The sequence below is a fragment of the Rhipicephalus sanguineus genome, unplaced genomic scaffold, assembly GCF_013339695.2.
Source record: "Rhipicephalus sanguineus isolate Rsan-2018 unplaced genomic scaffold, BIME_Rsan_1.4 Seq56, whole genome shotgun sequence".
Lineage (NCBI taxonomy): Eukaryota > Metazoa > Arthropoda > Arachnida > Ixodida > Ixodidae > Rhipicephalus > Rhipicephalus sanguineus.
This window is the reverse complement of record NW_023615513.1, coordinates 1-5,304: the sequence shown is the minus strand read 5'-3', so window position 1 is coordinate 5,304 and position 5,304 is coordinate 1.

Genomic DNA, 5,304 nt, shown 5'->3' with positions numbered 1-5,304 from the left:
ATGGCTGCTAGCCGAGAACTGGCTGCGTGTAGAAATAAGCCCCTGAAAGGCTTCACATACCTGCTCACCGATCTTCTTGATGTCTTCTGCCCTTAGCCGGCGCAACAAGACCCCCACCCCCCAGCAGCCTCTGTAATATGCAAACAAGGACACAAGAAAGAACAGACACCACAAAAATATCACATCAGAGAATGAAGAGCTGGCTGATTAGTCATTTTTAGCAATTTATCACTTTATATAGAATCTCCAGTGTTTGAGAGAGAGTATTGTCAACAAAACTTGAGCCCACAAAAAAGTGCCACAATGCAAGTACTTTGAGGGACCGTGGTCACCTGTTCGTCTGATCAGGAGTTCAACTTATCAGCAAAAACGCTGAATGGAGTGGACATCAAATTGGGCAAAATGACAAGAAAAAGCATTTTATTGGCTCAGCTTGATAAAAACAGTGCCTTAAGTATTTATACGAATCTAACGAGCACCCGATTTTGCGGGTTCAAAAATAGAAATGCTCATCAAGAAATGCCGAATTTTAATAATAAAACTGTAACACGCTTCTATGTTGATTAGAAAGAAAAAAAGAGAGACAAGCACAATTTTCCTTCGAAGAATGTAAAATTTATTCTCATGGCACTCATGGCAGTTCATTTTCTTCTGTGGGCATGTTTTGCTGGCTCTAAGACCACTTCTGGTTAGGCCTCGGTCGCGTGCTGTTACCTTGACAAAGTATTTTAAGCTGACTTGCTTCAGAAAGTCTACAAGCTTTTGTTTGAGGTCCGGATACTTTCCCATAGTAACTTTTCCTGATGGACGGGCAGCTGAGGATATCCCATCGTGCTACTCACAGTCACAATCCTTGCGCGCACGAAAAAGACAGGCCGAAGGTATATTCAGTATGCAAAATAGCCTTCCTTTGTCGTACACTTCCATAATAAAGTGGCTCATCCCAATTTGCACTGCACTGAGAACAGATACAACTCGCACAGGTCATATGCGAACTAACGCAAAATGACCACAAAATGTGCTCGGCCGCCATTCTGTGATGGCAATGACAATGCACCTGACCCTCTGACGGGAGTGCTAGCACCAGAAAATTGGTTCTGTTTCGTACTCGGTTGTAATGCACAGACATTTTTTGTTCTCGTTGTCGCTTTCATTCTTTTCACTCCACTAGCGTTTGCTCCATGTATTTGTCCCTCTGACCACCGCGGGGGGGGGGGAGTAGGGGGGGGTCCCAAGCTCTTGTGCTCTTCTCTTCTTTGCACTTCAGCTGGGAAACCAAAGAACAGGGAGGGAATACAAAAGGACACAATGGCTTGGAGGCCCCAGTTGTAAATCCCCCAACTCTTTTTGCGGCTTTCTTTGATGATAAAGCTGGCACCTCCTCCCCCACAGGCTGGGGGTGAGGGGGATACCAGCTCTATCCGCTGACCTTTCTTTTTCGTTTATCTCGCGCCCTTCGCGTCGTGGTTCGCTTGGCGTCTTTGCTCCAGGAAGCACTTTTCTTCCTTTTTCTTTTCCCTCGGTCACCTGAATGCCCCACCAAAACTGCAATGTTCATTTCACAGAATTGCCACGTTCACGGTCACTGCGAAAGTTAGTCGTAACAGGAGAGTACAGTTAGGTGTGCGTCATCAGCAGTTTTTTTTGCATTGAGTCTATGGGAAATCAAACAAATTGTTCCATGTTGCTCGGAATAAGCGAGAATTCGTCTTAACCGAGTTCGTCTTAACAGGAGTTTACTATACCTTTGTCGGAACTGAGCATCAAGCTGATACAGAAGTTTTTCTCTCAAGCCTCGACTACACTCAAACCTCATTAATAAAGTCACATCTGCCAGGAAAATAACTTGGTTATATCTGAAAATTTGTTATAAACCATTTATTTGTAACACTAGCTATGACAAGACCATTGTTCATTTACTTCGTTATAACCGATAATTCGTTACCTCCGTATTCTTTATATCGAGGTTTGAGTGTATTCTAAATGCACAATAGCCCTAACCCCATCGGCGTCACTTGTACTAGTACTTGATTTCATCGCCAGGACTTGACTCATCACCTTGCCGTTTTCGTTTCATCAACCTATACATCTGCACGACTGTTTCGCTCGCTTTGGTGTTTCTTTTCACTAGAACAGATTTTTCAATATAAAAAAAAACTATTTTCAGTGGTATCTCGAGATTCATGACTATCAGTGTGCAACTCTGCAGTGTAATCGTGATTCAGTGTGATCCATGTCACCATTCAGAACATTTTGAACTTAGGTATGGCCATACTGATTGCTATGAATGTAAACTCCACATAAAGTGAGAATGTCTCACCAGCGGGAGGCAGCCACAGGCACTGCCGGAGCAGCGCCTGCCGGCGGTGCCCCTCCTCCAGGGGGCGAGCGGGGGCGCTCGCAGGTGGGTCGTAGTGGTCCTCGGCGTCAGCGTCCTGATAATATACGCCATCAGCCTGTCGGAGGATTTTCTCGTGAGTCTGGGTGCCCGTCATGAGCAGGACTCTTCCGCCATTGCCGCCGTCGCGGACAATCGCTTCAATCACGTCTAAATTTAAAAAAACACTCTCTTTGTAAAAATATGCGAGGACAGAGTGGTTATAAACAACATCGATAGAAAAGAGCTTAAGTGATCCGTTTATTCACAAGTAAGATAAAGCCATGTAGGAACTTTTTTACATGAGGTAAGAAAAAAAAAACTCGGTCCCTGAGGTCCATCATGAGCCAATCTTGTCCACGCATGACGATCGAAGGCCTATCCAGTGGTACCCAACCCACCCTGATCCTATGCAAACAGATTCTACTTAAGGGCTGCAATCGCTCAATGTCATCCCTGAACCGAACACTTTGTTGCTCTAGCCAGTGCTTCTCGTCTCTTGGTATCCAGATAAGAAGTCAAACAGGGCCCCCTTAAGTGCGGAATGAATGCTTTGCCAGCAGAACTGAGTACCTCTGTGGGGAACATCTACAGCAAAGCGTTGTCCGAGGAAAGCTTGGAAAAGCAGGCATCAGTAATTTAAGGGGTGACTATGCTCTTAGAAACAGCATCTGGGTATATAATCAATTTTTCGAACATTACTTCTGTAACGTACTGCCGCAAGTGCTGACCAAGTATTTCGAATTTTGGACTGATAGTTCAGCCACAATGAATACTTATGCCACAAGAAAAAGTAAGATTTTTGACTGAAAGTACAAAAGTAGGGTCGTGCGAATATTCGAAAACTTTCGAATATCGAAGCGAACGATATGATATTAGATTCGACCTTCGAATCGAATATGACTATTCGAAAACTTCGAATATTTTCGAACTATTTCGAAGTCTGTTAAAACGTGAAAAAAATAAATAAAACCACAAATGCGCCGCGATTTGCACGGCACAAAAAAATCACCCCTTTATTTGTGAAATAACCTCCGCTACATTGCGTATATTTCATGGTGACGGTCGTTGCAAAGGCCGCAGCAGACTGGCGGCAGGCCCGCCCTCGAGCAACATTTCTGGTATAATCGTTGCCCTTGAGGTTCGCTCGCTCGTTCCGACACCGGCGGAGTGTAGATTCGCCATTTAAAAACGCCTAGGAGCTTCACAATTCGTGAGCTTTTCTCAGCATGGCTTTCCGTTTGAAGCGGAAAAGAATAAACACTAATGCCGAGCCTTGATCTCCCCTACACGCCAATGAGGCCACTAGTGCGACAATCGTACGTCCGAGGCAGTACAGTACCGGAGGAATGCCCTAAGAACGGACAGTATCATAACTGCCCTAACAGCCATTGCGAGAAACTACGCTAACAGAGCGTAGATTCACGCAATGTACCAGAGAACATCTATGTAAGTCGTATGCAACGTTGCTAAGACGAACTTGTGATGGATTCGGATTTGGATGCGCGTGTACTTGTTGCCACCACGCATCCCAAAGCTGCTGAAATTCACTTTCCGCTCAAATTAAGCTCGCCGCGGTTTTGTTTTTTCTTGCTAGCGTATTTGATATTAACGCGAGGGTGGACTTGCAACGACAAAAACTTCTAAAAGGAAAACTTGCATAGTGATCGAGTAGATATGTAAAACTATTTTAGGACGGTAAAATGAAGGAAGCTGATATCTTAGCGGTAGTAGGTATTCGGTCAGGCAACCCCTAGCTGTCATAGCCCTTTGTGTATTGTTTTGCGCTTGTGAACGTGCTCGGCGCATGCGTCTTTGCTGCAAGTGCTGAACTTTAGGGAAAACAACAGTTTGGTAGCCCTGTTGCTCGATTGCGTGCACGACTGGCCTAGCGCAACCATGGACGAGCCGACGCAATGTGTATTCCGGAGTGCCATCTGGGAGTTCTTCGAGCGCGGGGCCAGTGACGCGACTGGCCGCACGTGTAAGATGCGCCTTAAAACACCTACAGGCACAACCACCCTCGTCAATCACCTGAAGCATCACCCTGATCCATTCAAGCAATTTGAAAAGCTCCGTGCCGCCGAATGCTCAAAAAAGGCGAGTGGCCCAAAAAAGACGACGGGCATAAAGACGGCAGACGCAAGTGCAGCGAGCTGCAGTTACTTCAAGCTGACCTTAAAAGGAGACAGTCAGCGCGCAAAAATGCTAACTACGAAGGTTGCACAGTTCATGGCCGCTGGCTTGCATTCGTATTCTATCGTCAAGGAGCCCGGCTTTTTGTCCTTGACGCACGCTGCAGTGCCAGAGTACAAAGTCCCATCGAGGACTACGTTTTCCTGGAGCGAGGACTACGTTTTCCAGGAGCGTCATGCCAGAACTTTACGCCAAGGAAAAAGAGCAGATTAAAGGTGCGCTGCGCCATCACTTCAACCATGGTACCCCATGCTACCCGGTCACAACCGACGTCTAGGCCTGGGGATAGTTACGTCTCGTTTACATGCCACCTGCTCGATGAAGAGTTCACTCTTCACAATTACCATCTTGCATGCCGGCACATGCCCGAGGGCCATGCTTCTGAAAACTTGAGAACGTCCTCCTTGATTTAGCCGAGGAATGCGGACTGCCTCAAGGCATACCAGTCTTCATTGTAACTGACAATGCCAGAAACTTCCTGGGTGCTGCATTGCGAACAGGATGGTTAAGCATTCAATGCTTTGCACACACCTTGCAACTGTGCATAAACTGTGCAAAGCGAGATACTCCAAACTTCGAGCAGCTGTGCATCAAGGCACGTGGAATTGTATGCTACCATAAGAGGAGCTCCCTGGCCAGGAATCGCCTCAAGGAACTTCAAGCAAGCATGGGCTTAGAACCCGTTGTAATCCAGGACGTGGTAACACGTTGGAATAGCGAGTACGAAATGA